General features: G+C 39.4%; 1 protein-coding gene across 3 annotated transcripts in view; it reads left to right on the top strand.

Annotated features, from left to right (window-relative positions):
• Positions 1 to 819: 819 nt before the first annotated feature.
• The window catches only part of nap1l1 (nucleosome assembly protein 1-like 1), a 56,766-nt gene continuing 40,312 nt past the window's right edge, over positions 820 to 17,273 (top strand). For all 3 annotated transcript variants that reach the window (XM_062066259.1, XM_062066257.1, XM_062066260.1), the window contains exon 1: positions 820 to 946. The gene's annotated coding sequence lies outside the window, so the exon portion shown is untranslated. The remainder of the gene's footprint in view (positions 947 to 17,273) is intronic.

Here is a 17,273-nt window from a genome sequence, read left to right as displayed (position 1 = left end):
GTTCATACACTGTGTTGGGTTAGTTACTGAAAACCAGTAACTAGTTACAGTTAGAGATGTCCGATAATATCAGGATATTATCGGCAAAAAATGCTTTATAATGTAATATCGGAAATTATCGGTATCGTTTTTTTGTTGTTTTTTTATTAAATCAACTCAAAAAACACAAGATACACTTACAATTAGTGCACCAACCCAAAAAACCTCCCTCCCCCATTTGCACTCATTCACACAAAAGGGTTGTTTCTTTCTGTTATTAATATTCTGGTTCCTACATTATATATCAATATAGATCAATACAGTCTGCAAGGGATACAGTCCGTAAGCACACATGATTGTGTGTGCTGCTGGTCCACTAATAGTACTAACTTTTAACAGTTAATTTGACTAATTTTCATTAATTACTAGTTTCTATGTAACTGTTTTTATATTGTTTTACTTTCTTTTTTATTCAAGAAAATGTTTTTAATTTATTCATCTTTTTTTAAATTTTTTATTTAAAAAAGATCTTATCTACACCATACTTGGTTGTCCAAATTAGGCATAATAATGTGTTAATTCCACGACTGTATATATCGGTATCGGTTGATATCTGTATCGGTAATTAAAGAGTTGGACAATATCGGAAAATCGGATATCGGCAAAAAGCCATTATCGGACATCCCTAGTTATAAATGATTTCATGTCTCTGTGCGGCCCAGTAGCAAATGCGTCACGGACCGGTGCCGGTCCGCGGACCGGTGGTTTGGCATCACTGCTCTATTCAATAAGAGTAGGTACGTCACTTACGTGATGACGTCAGATGTATATGAGCGCAGGCGGCGGGATCTCTCTCCTCTTTTTTTAGCGCCGTCGGAGCGGAGTCTTCTACCTCCTCCCACCCCGGACGGACACACTTGCGCAGCGCCGCCTCTCAAGCACCCGCCGCCCGGCTACACAAGCGAAGGTAAGCGGCGGCGTCGTCGCCAACGCCCTGCAGAACTAACAAGTCACGCTTTCACAGGCGTTGGGCAGACATTTTATTTTTTATTTATTTTAGCGACGTTTTAATAATAGCACGCGACGGTGGCGGGAAAGACTGCTAATGCTAAGCGAATTAGCAGCCATAGAGACGCTCTCCTCCATGCTAACATTCCACGCGTGGGGGGGGGGGGGGGGGGGGCAATAAAACAATTAAGCTGCCATGACGATAAACGACACATAGCGATTATTTCACCACGTTTTGGACTTTTTTTTTTTTTTGTCCACATGTGTTGTGTTGGCGTTGACCTTATTCTCGGTATGGAGGTGCCGCAGTAGTCGTGTCCAACGTAACAGCTCCATGCTAGGCTACGTGGGGTGTTACTAACCAGGCCACCCGTGGAAACGCTCTGCCAACACCATTGAAAGGGGGTTTAAAAGCGGTGTCAAAGCGGTTCCGGCCGTGAGCTAGCGGCGGCGAGCTAGCTGGCGCAAGTGCATCGACGACGTTAGCAAGGCCGGCTAAAGTTAGCTTGCGCACTCGCTTCTTTTTTTTTTTTTTTTTTCGCGCATTCGCTCGTCGTGGTGTCACCTGGCCCACCGAGTGGGTTCAAGTCCACGACGATGGTCACCTAAACGAGCTTCGGGCAGTCGGCGGATGTTTTTGCGTCGTCTTCGGTGCACTTGTGCGGGTGCAACACGTGGTCGCGGGGAGCAATCTCCGGTACAAAACAGCTGAATATTCCAACATCTATTACTCACTTTCCACTTTATGTTGTAAAAATATATACAACATAAAGTAGCGAGAAACACGTCAATAATGAATAAAGCAAAACACGTTCCCCCAAAAGGTACAAGCGGTAGAAAATGGATGGATGTTCTAGACCAGTGGTTCTTAACCTTGTTGGAAGTACCGAACCTCACCAATTTCATATGCGCATTCACTGAACCCTTTAGGATGGATGGATGGATGAACCCTTTAGAGAATTTTTTTTTTTCTTCTTAATTTATAAATATCCATCCATCTTCTTCCGCTTATCTGAGGTCGGGTCGCGGGGGCAGCAGCCTAAGCAGGGAAGCCCAGACTTCCCTCTCCCCAGCCACTTCGTCCAGCTCTTCCCGGGGGATCCCGAGGCCTTCCCAGGCCAGCCGGGAGACATAGTCTTCCCAACGTGTCCTGGGTCTCCCCCGTGGCCTCCTACCGGTCGGACGTGCCCGAAACACCTCCCTAGGGAGGCGTTCGGGTGGCATCCTGACCAGATGCCCGAACCACCTCATCTGGCTCCTCTCGATGTGGAGGAGCAGCGGCTTTACTTTGAGTTCCCCCCGAAAGGGTGAGAAGCTCTGCCAATCTCTAAGGGAGAGCTCGGAGAAAGAGGAAACTCATTTCGGCCGCTTGTACCCGTGATCTTGTCCTTTCGGTCATAACCCAAAGCTCATGACCATAGGTGAGGATGGGAACGTAGATTGAGAGCTTTGCCTTCCGGCTCAGCTCCTTCTTCACCACAAGGGATCGATACAGTGTCCACATTACTGAAGACGCCGCACCGATCCGCCTGTCGATCTCACTATCCACTCTTCCCTCACTCGTGAACAAGACTCTGAGGTACTTGAACTCCTCCACTTGGGAAATATGAATCATGAAATTATGTTATTATATTAAAGAAATACTAATCAATATCTTTTTTTACAGACAGTTACAGGTACAATGTACACATGATCCCATGTTTACATCTCATTGTGCAACATGTGAATGTTTTAGTGGGAACTAAATGCGATATCTGAAAGGGGTACAAATTATTTCCAAAGCAGGACCCCCACCCAGACATACAATACTAGTACACAGCTCATGAAAAACAATTTTTTGTTATTGTCATTGTAAGTGGGCCAAAACACTTAATATTAGAAAATATGGAAATGACTGCTGTCATTTGATTATAATAAAACGTTTAACTTATTTAGTCAGGTTTGGGACAGATGTGGCCACAGTTGCACGTCTGACGTCGCTCATATGTGCTCCACTGAATCCTCAGAGTTTTTGGCGTTTGCTATCTCATATGGAAAATTAGAGGGAACATTGCTTGGGGGTATCCATAAGACGCTGACAGGGAGAAGTTTTTATTCATACGATGAGTCGGGTGTGTCCTGACCTCCACGGTGGAGGCTCCACCGAACCCCTAGGGTTCGATCGAACCCAGGTTAAGAACCAGTGTTCCAGACCAAAAATCACTTCATATTCTCTACTGCTCGCTAGTGTTACCATATCTGAGTTATTGTGTATAATATGGGGAAATAATTACAAAAGTACACTTCATTCATTAAACGTGTTACAAAAAAGATCAGTTAGAATAATACACCATGTTGGATATAGAGAACATACAATCCTTTATCGGGGACGGCGTGGCGCGGTTGCGAGAGTGGCCTCATTCGCTGTTTACTTTTAGTGTGGTGACAAGTGTCTCCAATATTGTCCACACCTGTCTCCATCTAAACCAGTGGTTCTTAACCTTGTTGGAGGTACCGAACCCCACCAGTGTCATATGCGCATTCACCGAACCCTTCTTTAGTGAAAAATATAATGTTTTTTTTCAAATTCAAGACAAAGTTATGTTATTTTCCTGGTGCACAAAATGAATCGTGCATGAACCACAACAAATTACACACCTGCAAATCAGATGGAAAATTAGAGGGAACATTGTTTGGGGGCATCCATAATACGGCGATAGGAAGTTTTTATTTACACAATGAGTCGGGTGTGTCTTGACCTCCGCGGCGGAGGCTCCGCCAAACCCCTGAAGCCGACTCACCGAACCCCTAGGGTTCGATCGAACCCAGGTTGAGAACCACTGATCTAAACACAGCAGTGCGCTCTTAAACACACAGCGGAAAGCGAGGACAAATGACTAACACATCTAATAAACAAGATGTGTTCTTCTCCAACACCCCCTTGTGGTTCAGTACAACAGTTTGGCCAACAACAACAAAAAACGGGAGTGACAGCGTGTTTTTTCTTCACCTCATTAACTCCGTCACAGCAGCCGATGGACGCTGTATTGTCAAAATAAAAGCAACATCATATAGTTTTCCTCCTTCGCTGTTTACTTTTAGTGTGGGGACAAGTGTCTCCAATATTGTCCACACCTGTCTCCATCTAAACACAGCAGTGCGCTCTTAAACACACGGCGGGAAGCGAGGGCAAATGACTGTAGCGTCCCGGAAGAGTTGGTGCTGCAAGGAATTCTGGGAATGTGCTCTGTTGTGTTTATGTTGCTTTGCGGTGCAAATATTCTCTCGAAATGTACTTGTCATTGTTGTTTAGTGTGTTCTCACTATATGGCACAGGTTTATGACAGTGTTGGCGTTGTTTATACGACCACCCTAAGTGACGAATTATACTCCGAGGTATGAAAACATAAAGTAGCAAGAAACATGTCAATAATGAATAAAGCAAAACATGTTCTAGACCAAAAATCACTTCATATTCTCTACTGCTCGCTAGTGTTACCATATCTGAGTTATTGTGTAGAAATATGGGGAAATAACTACAAAAGTACACTTCATTCATTAACCGTGTTACAAAAAAGATCAGTTGGAATAATACATAATGTTGAAAAAAAGAGAACATATAAATAAATCCTTTATTTATTGGGGGACGGCGTGGCGCTGTTGGGAGAGTGGCCATGCCAGCAACCTGAGGGTTCCTGGTTCGATCCCCATCTTCAACCAACCTCGTCACGTCCGTTGTGTCCTTGAGCAAAGTTAAAAAGTTAAAGTACCAATGATTGTCACACACACACTAGGTGTGGTGAAAATATTCTCTGCATTTGACCCATCACCCTTGATCACCCCCTGGGAGGTGAGGGGAGCAGTGGGCAGCAGCGGTGGCTGCGCCCGGGAATCATTTTTGGTGATTTAATCTCCAATTCAAACCCTTGATGCTGAGTGTCAAGCAGGGAGGTAATGGGTCTCATTTTTTATAGTCTTTGGTATGACTCGGCCGGAGTTTAGAATAGAATAGAAAGTAGTTTATTGATCCCTGGGGGAAATTCAAATTTGAACTCACAACCTACCGATCTCAGGGCGGACACTCTAACCACTAGGCCACTGAGTAGGTCAGTAAGACACTTCACCCTTGCTCCTGATGGGTCGTGGTTAGGGCCTTGCATGGCAGCTCCCACCATCAGTGTGTGAGTGTGGAAATAGTGTCAAAGCGCTTTGATTACCTTGAAGGTAGAAAGCGCTATACAAGTATTTACAATTTATTGAATCAAAGTTACTGAAATTCCATGACATAGTGAATTTGCAAACAGCTAAAATTATACACAAAGCAAACTAACCTGCTACTCAAGAATATACAAAATCTCAAAAAAAGGAGAAATATAATCTTATAGGAAAATGTAATTTAAAACATTTGTATGCACGTACAACACTTAAGACCTTCAGTATGTGGAATTAAATGATGGAATGGATTAAGCAAAGCAATCAATGTACCGGTACTAATATGATCCACTTCAAGAAACTCTTCAAACTTAGTGTTTACAAAGAAGAACCATGAAACATTCTGAATTTATTTCATTCATTCTCAAAATAATCTTACTCTAATCATATGAAATATAACTTACTTCATCATTTATTTATTTATTTTTATTGTGATTACTTATGGAGTATATTGTGAATAAATTTAGTACAGGAAGTGAACGAAAGCTTTAGCAACTGTTCTGTAAAAGAAAAGGGGTAAGATTAAATAAGCTCTGCTTCTTCCTACTCCTTTTCGAACATGTTGAAAAGAGAAACTGGAAATTGTGATGTATCATGTTGTATGCTTGCGTGTTCGAAAAACTCAAACTCAACTCTCATCTAGGGCATCAATTAGTAGGTCTGTTGTATGCACAGGTTAGGATGAGACGGTGATATTGTATCCACAAGTTATTTTAAATATCCATATTGTCTGCACTTAATTCAGGGGTGTCAAACTAATTTTTGATCGGTAAAATCACCGGCACAATAACTTAAAAATAAAGACAACTTCAGATTGTTTTCTTTGTTTAAAAATAGAACAGCACATTCTGAGATTGTCCATCCATCCATTTTCTTCCGCATATCCGAGGTCGGGTCGCGGGGGCAGCAGCCTAAGCAGAGAAGCCCAGACTTTCCTGTCCCCAGCCACTTCGTCCAGCTCCTCCCGGGGGATCCCGAGGCGTTCCCAGGCCAGCCGGGAGACATAGGCTTTTTTTTTTACAATTACCTGTTGTGGTTAATAGTATTCTATCTTTATTTCTCATTAAGTTAAAGTACCAATGATATGTCAGGCACACACACTAGGTGTGGTAAAATATGTCTTCTGCATTTGACTCACCCCCTGGGAGGTGAGGAGAGCAGCGGGCAGCAGCGCTGGCCGCGCCCGGGAGTCATTTTTGGTGATTTAACCCCCAATTCCAACCCTTGATGCTGAGTGCCAAGCAGGGAGGTAATGGCTCCCATTTTTATAGTCTTTGGTATGAACTCACAACCTACCGATCTCAGGGCGGACACTCTAACCACTAGGCCACTGAGTAGGTGAATAGTAGTAGTAGAAGTGAATTATAGGTATTTATATAGCGCTTTTCTCAAGTGACTCAAAGCGCTTTACACAGTGAAACCCAATATCTAAGTTGCATTTAAGCCAGTGTGGGTGGCACTGAGAACAGGTGGGTAAAGTGTATTGCCCAAGTACACAACGGCATTGGCTAGAATGGCGGAAGCGGGAATCGAACCCGCAAGTTGCTGGCACGGCCACTCTACCAACCGAGCTATCGTTATTTATATTTTCTGAATAAATGATGTGATAATGTTAATCAGTCAACTCATTGATGTTATTTTCAATCCATCATGATAAAAAAAATTATATTAAAAATCAAATTGCAGTGTTATTTATTAGGGCTGTGAATCTTTGGGTGTCCCACGATTCGATTCAATATCGATTCTTGGGGTCACGATTCGATTCAAAATCGATTTTTTATTTTTTTTCCAATTCAACACGATTCTCGATTCAAAACGATTTTTTCCCGATTCAAAACGATTCTCTATTCATTCATTCAATACATAGGATTTCAGCAGGATCTACCCCAGTCTGCTGACATGCAAGCAGAGTAGTGTATTTTTGTAAAAAGCTTTTATAATTGTAAAGGACAATGTTTTATCAACTGATTGCAATAATGTAAATTTGTTTTAACTATTAAATGAACCAAAAATATGACTTTTATCTCTGTGAAAATATTGGACACAGTGTGTTAAGCTTATGAGATGTGATGCAAGTGTAAGCCACTGTGACACTATTGATCTTTTTAAATTTTTTTTATGAATGTCTAATGATGATGTCAATGAGGGATTTTTAATCACTGCTATGTTGAAATTGTAACTAATTTTGATACTGTTGTTGATGATATTAATTTTTGTTTCACTACTTTTGGTTTGTTCTGTGTCTTGTTTGTCTCCTCTCAATTGCTCTGTTTATTGCAGTTCTGAGTGTTGCTGTGTCGGGTTTGGTTTTGGAATTGGATTGCATTGTTATGGTATTGCTGTGTATTGTTTTGTTGGATTGATTAATTAAAAAAAAAAAAAAAGATTTTTAAAAAACGAGAATCGATTCTGAATCGCACAACGTGAGAATCGCGATTCGAATTCGTAACGATTTTTTTCCCACACCCCTATTTATGTAGTTTAATAATTTTCCTCGCCTGATGTACTAACATAGTGTGGTTTATTTTGTACATATGTAGCATCATCTACAAAGATACAAAGAATTGCTATTGCAACATCCAGTGGACACATTTAGAACAGCTGTTTCTTTCCTTCAAAAATGTCAGGTTAATTTTTATACTTACGTGGGCCGGATAAAACCTGTTCACGGGCCTAATCAGGCCCTCGGGCCGTACGTTTGACACCTCCTGACTTAATTAATCCATCATGACTTGTCCAAGTTACCACCTCAAACACTTGTTCTCCAAGTACCATTACAATGACCAACATTCATTAAACAAGACATAGGTTTTATGTTTAGTATATTTGCCCACTGTAACATTACACACAATGCACGAATATACATAATTAACAATATTATTGATGCTGTTTTACATTTCTTTTTGTTTCACTTAATAAGCGTTTATCACTTAACTTTTAAAAGGTGCATTTTTAATAAGAAACAGTTAAAAAAAAGTTTTTACTTTTATTGCAGACTCCAACGTCCAAGTAGACATACAATCACATATAGTACATAAAACGAACAAAGTACAGTATAAAAGGCATTATCGCGCATTCAAAACAGTGTTTGTGCATATTCAGGAAAAGGCATCTAATAAATACAAGCAGCAATAAAATAAAATTAAAAAATATATATATATATATATACTTTAAATATGGGTCTACACATTCTATAAAAGGTACATATACCAGTGTTTCCGTATATACAAATGGTACCTAACACAACTACACCTAGGATTGGTTTTCTGTACAATAAGATCATTCTCGGACCCCTGCAGTCTACATATAAACTTAAACATCAGTATTCTCAGGGTGGCGTGGACGGTGTTTATCCCTAAATCACAAATTAATTCCATCACATTAACTTAATGTGATGGGAATCCGTATGTGGTATTAAATGATGGAATGGATTAAGCAAAGAAATCAAACAAAGCACCAATGTGATTCAGTCTAAAGCTGTTAAAACTACAAGTGTTCACAAAGTACACTGAAAAATAATGATAAACATCTTGAACCCTTTTTTTTCCTTTTGCGTTAGATTATTTATGTATTTAATATTTGTTTACTTACTATGGTATATTATTTATGTGTTTACTGTTCTGTTACAGAGAACAAGGAAATGGGATAAAATTGCTATGGTCTGAAAAGGGGTAGGATTAAATAAGCTCAGCTTCTTCGTACTCCTTTTTGGACGTGCTGTAATGAAACAACTGGAAATATGTGATGCATTACATTGTATCGTATGCATGTTCCAAATCAACTGAACTACTTCATATAGGTTTTATTCAGTCACATGACTTAAACAGAAGTAAAAAGGAAAGTGGTGGTCCACCAAACCAACATGGCTACTGTGGAGCATAGTGCGAACTGAGTACACAAAGGGCCTAAATCTTACCATTAAAAGGAGACCCAAGCAAAACATCGAACAATGGAATCTATTCCTATACATTGTCAAATTAGATTTGTCGAGTGATCTCAAAGATTATCCGTCGGTCGCTTTCCCTGGCATGTCGAACTATCTGATGATCATTCTACACAACAAAATAGATGACAACTTGGGAAAGCGCACATCTTTGTGTGTGGCTGGGTCAAGGAAATTGGTATGACTCTCCTGGGTAAAATGTGCATCATTTTTGCACGGGTCAGGTCGCATTTCATGATTTAACTTTACGTCTACTGCCAATGTTTGTTGCCTTGTGGTTGTTCCGTGGGCTGTATAAGAGTACACGTTTTTCCGGGTCTTTATCACAATATAACTATAGATGTCATCATTGTGTATGTGCTGAAAGATAAATTTATCATTGTTTATCAAAATATAACTATAGATGTTAACATTGTGTATGTGCTGAAGATTAATTTATGATTGTTTATCAATATATAATTATTAGGGTTGGGTATCGTTTAAAAATGTTCAATACCAGTACCTTTTAAAACGATACTCATACCAACTGAGTACTTCATTCAATATTAATCATGTGAAAAGAATGCAAAGGGTTGCGTAATTTTCACCACTCCTCCCCATTCAAGATTTTTACACGAATACATTTTGAAAATGCTCAAATATTTATTAAATAACTGCACAAACATGTACAACAACGTATTATTTCGGCTGTGTAATTAGCTAGCAAGCTAGCGCTAACTCGCATGCCTACGACATGCCCAAAACGATTTTACTTAACAATACATGTTTTAACACACAAAGGATGAGTACTGTTAACATAGTAACCATTTATATATTACCTGTAGTTATCGATGGTTGAGCAGTGTCCTGTTGAGATGACGATTCTGGTGTTGTAGAAGCCGGCTTTTTAAACACAGTACAGTTCTCCACCCTTAAGTTTGCTCCGTGCTTGATGAGGTGTTTAATCATATTGCTAGTATTCCCAGTTTTCCCCTAAATAATCTTGTCGCATTGTATGCATTTATTTGTACCCAGTGCCACTGGCGTGTAGTACAACCATACCTTTGACCGTTTTGCTGCCGGCATCTCGGAATGATGACCAGCCAATTCTGCACTGCTTCAACCCGCTTTACCGCCATACAAACTATTGTTGTTGCGGTGGTGGACCAATCACATGGCGCATTGAATCGAAGAACGCTTGCAGTGATTGGCTGCGAGCAAAACCATAGAAACGGTACTTTTTTCTTGATCTGGGTACAAAAACACCCGATTGCAGGTATCGTTTGACAGACGCAGTTTCGATACTACTTGGTATTGGGTTGTTTTGGTCGAGTACCGATACCCAGCCCTAATAACTATAGATGTCAACATTGTGTATGTGCTGAAAGATTCATTTATGATTGTCTTTGGTAAAGACTTAACTCTTAGGTTTTGCTCACATTTATTTTATTTAGACTCGCCGAGTTGGAGCTCTACAAAACACTTGTATCCCAGATTCGTTAAGAACTCTGACACAAGGTAAAATACAAATAACACCAAGATAATAATTCAATGGGAAATACAGAACGTTGAAAGTATATCCAACAAACCTTTTAATGAAGTGATCCCTGCAAACTTGTGCGTTCTTCTACTTGATCTGCTCCCGTGGACTGGAGTGCGTGACCGCAGTCTTTCGTCAAATATTGCACTCTCTAGCTCTTTAGGAGCTTTGAATAAGCTTGTATCCTTTCCGCGATTTGAACGGTTCCAATAGCCTAAAACAAAAGCATCTGGCATTTTTCTTTAAGAAAGGCAAAATGCCGCCACAAAGCTCTTAACAGACGCTTGTTTCGAGCTTTGCATATTTAATGAGCCGGGTGTGAAGTCTAGTGAATACAGCCTTATATACAGCACACATTTATAAGGATGCAGCTAACGATTATTTTTCTATCGATTAATCTATAGATTATTTTTTCGATTAATCAGTTAATCTATAGATTATTTTTTCGATTCATCTATAGATTATTTTTCCTTTTACCGATTATTTTGTATTTTATTTTATTTAAAATGAAGATGAAAAAATAAAAGTAGGCCAGTTTTTTTCAAAAGGCATGGCTTTTATTTACAAAAAAAAAAAGTATGGCCACTCAGTCAACATTGACAACATCACAAAATATTCTGTAACAATGTAAACATTTAAAACTTTTAACATTTAACAAAATTAAAAGTAGCTTATTTGCTTTTTAATGTGCAAATATAAAAGTAAACATCCAGTGCAAATCTTAATATTCTGCAATAGTATAAGCATTTCAAAAGTAAAAGTATTGCTTATTTTGCTTTAAAATGTGCAAAAATAAAGATAAACATCCAATACAAAAAAGTGCAAAACGAAATATTCTGTAACAACAGTGTAAACATTTCAACAAAAGTGAAAGTATTGCTTATTTGCTAAAATGTGCAAAAATAAAGATAAACATCCAATACAAAAAAGTGCCAATCTAAATATTCTGGAGCACTGTAAACATTAAGTATTGCTTTTAAAATGTGCAAAATAAACATCCAGTCCAACACAATAACCAATTCTACTCATTCCAGTGAGTGACTAACAGTTGTAATGAAGAAAGGTTAGCATGTCTACTTGCTTTGCTTCTTTTCTTGTTTACAATATTCCCAGTAGCTGAAAATGGGCGCTCAGAAGGGGTCGATGTGGCTGGAACTGAGAGGTAATTAGCCTTCACCTAAAACCAGGACTGCGAGCGAGCTGAGCTGCAGTTTAAGTTTCTAGTAGGTCAACGGGCTCATAGTGATGTTACTAGTAGTTGACTGGGAGTAGGGATGTGCGTATCGATCCTGTGGTATCGATATATCGATACTCACACGCTACTCATTTGGCATCACTTTTCTGAAAAAAGTATCGATATAAACCAAAAAACGGCGTGTGGGGGGGTGCAAGCATCACTTTCAGATGTTTTTGATGACTTACTTAACTTACTATGTGCTGGGACACCCCTGTACCTGGCAGAGTATAGAGCTGGCCCAGTCACGTCACAGGAGACAGCAAATGAGCGTCGTCAACATGCAACACACACACAGCCAGCCGACAGCGATGCAGCCAGGCATATCCAGTGTCAGGCATTGTTTATTTTATTTTTTTACTGAATATTTTTGTTTAAATGATTATCCTAAATTCAAATAATTTCCACACAGGGGAATTTACTGTTAGTGGAAAATTGCTTGAGTATTTAAAACAACATAAGAAAGAGATACAATTTGGAGATTCTTCATCTTTGCATTACAGTTTTATTTTTTTCCAAGAAAATCTTGAAATATATGATTGAATGTGATTTTGGTTTTAATCTGTAACATGATTTCTTACATTTCGAAAACATTAGCCTATTTCATATTTCATTAATTGCTAATCATATCACAAACTTTAAAAAAATAACTGCAGCTTCTTGCGATTCGGATTTGACAGTTAATTGGAAAGCCCTAATATCTAATTATTATTATATATAATATATAATTATTATTATATATAATTAATTTATTTTTGATATTTATGTTATTTATTTTAATTTTACTTTTATTATATATTGACCATAATACATGTGGTATAAATGGTCTGTATTTGTCTTGTGATTTGTCATAAATAATAGTAATAATATTTTTGACTAAAAAAATTGCCAATAAGAAATTAATGGTATCGGTATCGATGAAAAAGTATCGGTATCGTATCGAATCCTAAAAGTGTGGTATCGCCCATCCCTAACTGGGAGGTGTTCATTATCATTTGGGGAGAGTCCGCTGCCTGATGCTCACCTGCTAAACACCTATCTGCTCGACGCTGAAGCGCTGACTACATGCTCTATGAATACGCACTGCTGATTGGCTGATAATGCTTCGTGTGTACCAATCAGATGGTTGTGTGGGTGGGACAATGCTGCGTGTGTACCAATCAGATGGTTGTATGGGTGGGACAATGCTGCGTGCTGAGACAGAGGCAGACAAGCAAAGCAACTTGTTAAGACTTTAGCAGCTAAAGTTAGCTTTAGCTTAGAAACTCGTTCGGTACACCCCCGTACCGAACCGAAATCCCCGTACCGAAACGGTTCAATACAAAACACATACCGTTACACCCCTAGCAGATACAAATGACACATTCATGTTTTTGTGTAATGATGACAACGTATGCTAACGCGGACGATTGACTAGTTGATGGTTTTCTTTTCAAATGTTCGTTCATAGCCGTTGTGCTGCTATGATAGGCCATTTCCGCTCGACACAGTGTGCATACAACAACATTATTAGGCTGTGTATTGAAATACTCCCACACTTTTGACGACTTTTGGCGTGCGTTTTTCCCCTCGCTCGCACAGTCTGCTTTGCGCTCCGCCATGACGGTAGTGTGACGTAATTATGCGACGCGTCGACGCACAAAAACGGCGTCGACGTATTTACATAACCGATGACGTCGACTACGTCGACGCGTCGTTTCAGCCTTACATATTTACAGACCTCTTTGGCGTACCCAACCACTGGATGGAGCACGACAGTTTGAGAATCACTTGTATAGCCCTAATTCATTAGTCTCAGAGCTTCACAAGCTGATGACATCTCCCGATCTCGACCCACATCCGGGCAAAGAAAAACTCAAAAAACCCAGATGGAGAAAAAGTAACATTGAGAAGGGATCACAAAGGTAGGGACATCCGTTCCAGGGTGACCGGCTTCAATGGATGTTGGTGGGTAAAGTTATTTAAGCGTTAAATTAATTAGTAGTTGATTTATTAGATAGTTAAAGTCCAGCCTTGTCGAGAAATTGGCATCTTCTTCCAGTATTCTACAGAGATGTCTATAGATATGCATGGAAGAGTGGTCCAAAGAGTAGTCTCGGTTCCTTTCAGCTAACACGTCCTCCAGACTGGTACCTCTTCCAAAGTTAACCATGGCCTCCTGGTAATCTATTTACAGACAGAAAAAATATACTCACCAAGTATTCATTTGATACTAATACAAGTCATGGCATTATTGTAAGGATTTTGAAACTACAATCCCGCAGTTTTTACTAGAGGTGGGGGAAATAATTTATAGTACGTGGAGGACTATAAAATCGATTAGTAAATCTTGATAATCGATTTTATTTAGTGTGAATAAAGCAATGCAGACGGTTCTAAAATTTGTCTGACTGCAGTGAACAATCTCACCAAGAGATCAGACCAGCTCCTTTTATTTTAAAGCACTTATGTTCTAGTTTTGCACACATTTCCATGAATTGAATAAATGTAATGGGAACTAATTTAACTTTCTTATTAAAAATGCACTGTTTTTAAAAGTTGCAAATGACAAACGCTTATTTAGTGAAGTGAAATGTAAAACTGCATCAATATACATGAATTAAAAATGCATCAATGTTTTTTTTTTTCAATTGAATTATGAGGTGCCCAACGATTCCCACGTCTATTATTTACAATACTGTTAGATGCCTAATTATTTCCTATGCAGCTACTAAGGAAACTTTTACTCACCCACACACACACACAAAATGTCCTGTAATCACATTTTCTACAGCATACCTTCGCCGGCTACTAAAAGCTTGTTGCCATCAATAATTTGGTGTCGTTTCTTTTACGCTTAACACCGGATGGAAATGTTTCCCCAATTTTGGCACGTTGTCTAATAGTGTGATATTAAGTGTAGCATTTTGAATGTGTTTACACTGAGGAGTACAGAGACTAACCACCCTCCATTGTCGCTGATGGGGTGTAAAAACTTAACGTGTGAATTTAAACCATGGAGGCATGGTGGAGATTGTTTTATGACTATCTTGTCGTCTTCCAAACTTGCTCCAAGCGAGCTGTGGGAATTTTGAGACTTTAGCGACGTGTTTTGCATTAGTTACGTCAGCAGAGGCAGTCTATCCATAAACTTTGCTGGATAAATTGCAATTTCCGTGTATCTTTTCTTCGTCAATCCATACAAGAGGTCTTGACCACATTTATTTGACAGGATTACAGGAGCAGAGTGGGCCTCTTGTCAGTCTTTCACAATCTTTGATTCCGTACGAGCAAGCAGGACCGCTAGCTTACACACACAGAATACACCGACTTCGCCTCGCCAGTGAGCACTTCTGAATAACAAAGTAGGAGGAAAAAGATGTTTGCGTACCTATTTAGGATATCTAAGTTATTGATTGACCTTGCAATTAGGGCTGGGCGATATGGCCTTTTTTTAGTATCTCTATTTTTAGGCCATGTCACGATACAAAATATATATCTCAATATTTTACCTTAGCCTTGAATGAACACTTGATGCATATAATCACAGCAGTATGATGATTCTGTGTGTCTACATTAAAACATTCTTGTTCATACTGCATTAATATATGCTCATTTTAAACTTTCATGCAGAGGGAAATCACAACTAAGTCAATTTACCAAAATTTTATTTATTAAGCAGTGGCACAAACATTCATGTCATTTCCAAAACAAAAAGTGCAAGATTGGCAGACATTTTGTTTTTTAAATTTTGTGCATGATGTCACTAAGATGACATATCAAAACACAAAATTAAAGTGCACTTTTTGTACAGAACGCCACTACAATAGTTTAAAACAAGGTGCACTTTTGTGCATGATGTCACACAAGATATTTCAATAACTGTCAAATAAAAATTAGCTGCATAATAGGAAATCAAAAAGTGTATGCCCTTCACTATGTGGTAGGTTCCTGCGGACGTTATCTCCTTCTGTTGACTATTTTTTTTCATATGATGTTGATGTGGAATATCACAATATAGTCATTTTCTATATTGCACAGAGACAAACCCGCGATATATCGAGTATATTCGATATATCGCCCAGCCCTACTTGCAATTACTATGGTAAAAATACTACAGTATGAAAAGTGTTAATTGCGTTTGAAACGGTTACTTGCATTAACATTCAATGAAATCAATCACATTAGTGCAAGGATTCCCAAACTGTGGCACGTGTTCCACTAATGGTACGAGTAAGGCTGAAACGACGCGTCGACGTAGTCGACGTCATCGACGTCATCGGTTACGTAAATACGTCGACGCTGTTTTTGTGCGTCGACGCGTCGCATATTTACGTCACACTACCGTCATGGCGAAGCGCAAAGCAGACGATGCGAGCGGTGCGAGCGAGGGGGAAAAATCACGCCAAAAGTCGTCAAAAGTGTGGAAGTATTTCAATACACAGCCTAATAATGTTGTATGCACACTGTGTCGAGTGGAAATGGCCTATCATAGCAGCACAACGGCTATGAACGAACATTTGAAAAGAAAACCATCAACTAGTCAATCGTCCGCGTGAGCATACGTTGTCATCATTACACAAAAACATGAATGTGCCATTTGTATCTGCTAGGGGTGTAACTGTACGTGTTTGTATTGAACCGTTTCGGTACGGGGCTTTCGGTTCGGTACGGGGGTGTACCGAACGAGTTTTTAAGCTAAAGCTAACTTTAGCTGCTAAAGTCTTAACAAACTGCTTCGCTCCTGCCTCTGTCTCAGCACGCAGCATTGTCCCACCCACACAACCATCTGATTGGTACACACGAAGCATTACCAGCCAATCAGCAGTGCGTATTCAGAGCGCATGTAGTCAGCGCTTCAGCGTCGAGCAGATAGGTGTTTAGCAGGTGAGTATCGGGCAGCGGACTCTCCCCAAATGATAAACACCTCCCAGTCAACTACTAGTAACATCACTATGAGCCCGTTGACCTTCTAGAAACTTAAACTGCAGCTCAGCTCACTCGCAGTCCTGGCTTGAGGTGAAGGCTAATTACCTCTCAGTTCCAGCCACATCGACCCCTTCTGAGCTACTATTTTCAGCTGCTGGGAATATTGTAAACAAGAAAAGAAGCAGAGCATGTAGACATGCTAACCTTTCTTCATTACAACTGTTAGTCACTCACTGGAATGAGTAGAATTGGTTATTGTGTACTGTGTTGGACTGGATGTTTATTTTGCACATTTTAAAAGCAATACTTAATGTTTACAGTGCTCCAGAATATTTAGATTGGCACTTTTTTGTATTGGATGTTTATCTTTATTTTTGCACATTTTAGCAAATAAGCAATACTTTCACTTTTGTTGAAATGTTTACACTGTTGTTACAGAATTTCGTTTTACACTTTTTTGTATTGGATGTTTATCTTTATTTTTGCACATT

The sequence above is a fragment of the Entelurus aequoreus genome, linkage group LG12 (assembly GCF_033978785.1).
Source record: "Entelurus aequoreus isolate RoL-2023_Sb linkage group LG12, RoL_Eaeq_v1.1, whole genome shotgun sequence".
In the NCBI taxonomy this organism is placed as follows: Eukaryota; Metazoa; Chordata; class Actinopteri; order Syngnathiformes; family Syngnathidae; genus Entelurus; species Entelurus aequoreus.
This window is presented reverse-complemented; position numbering and strand designations above follow the sequence as displayed.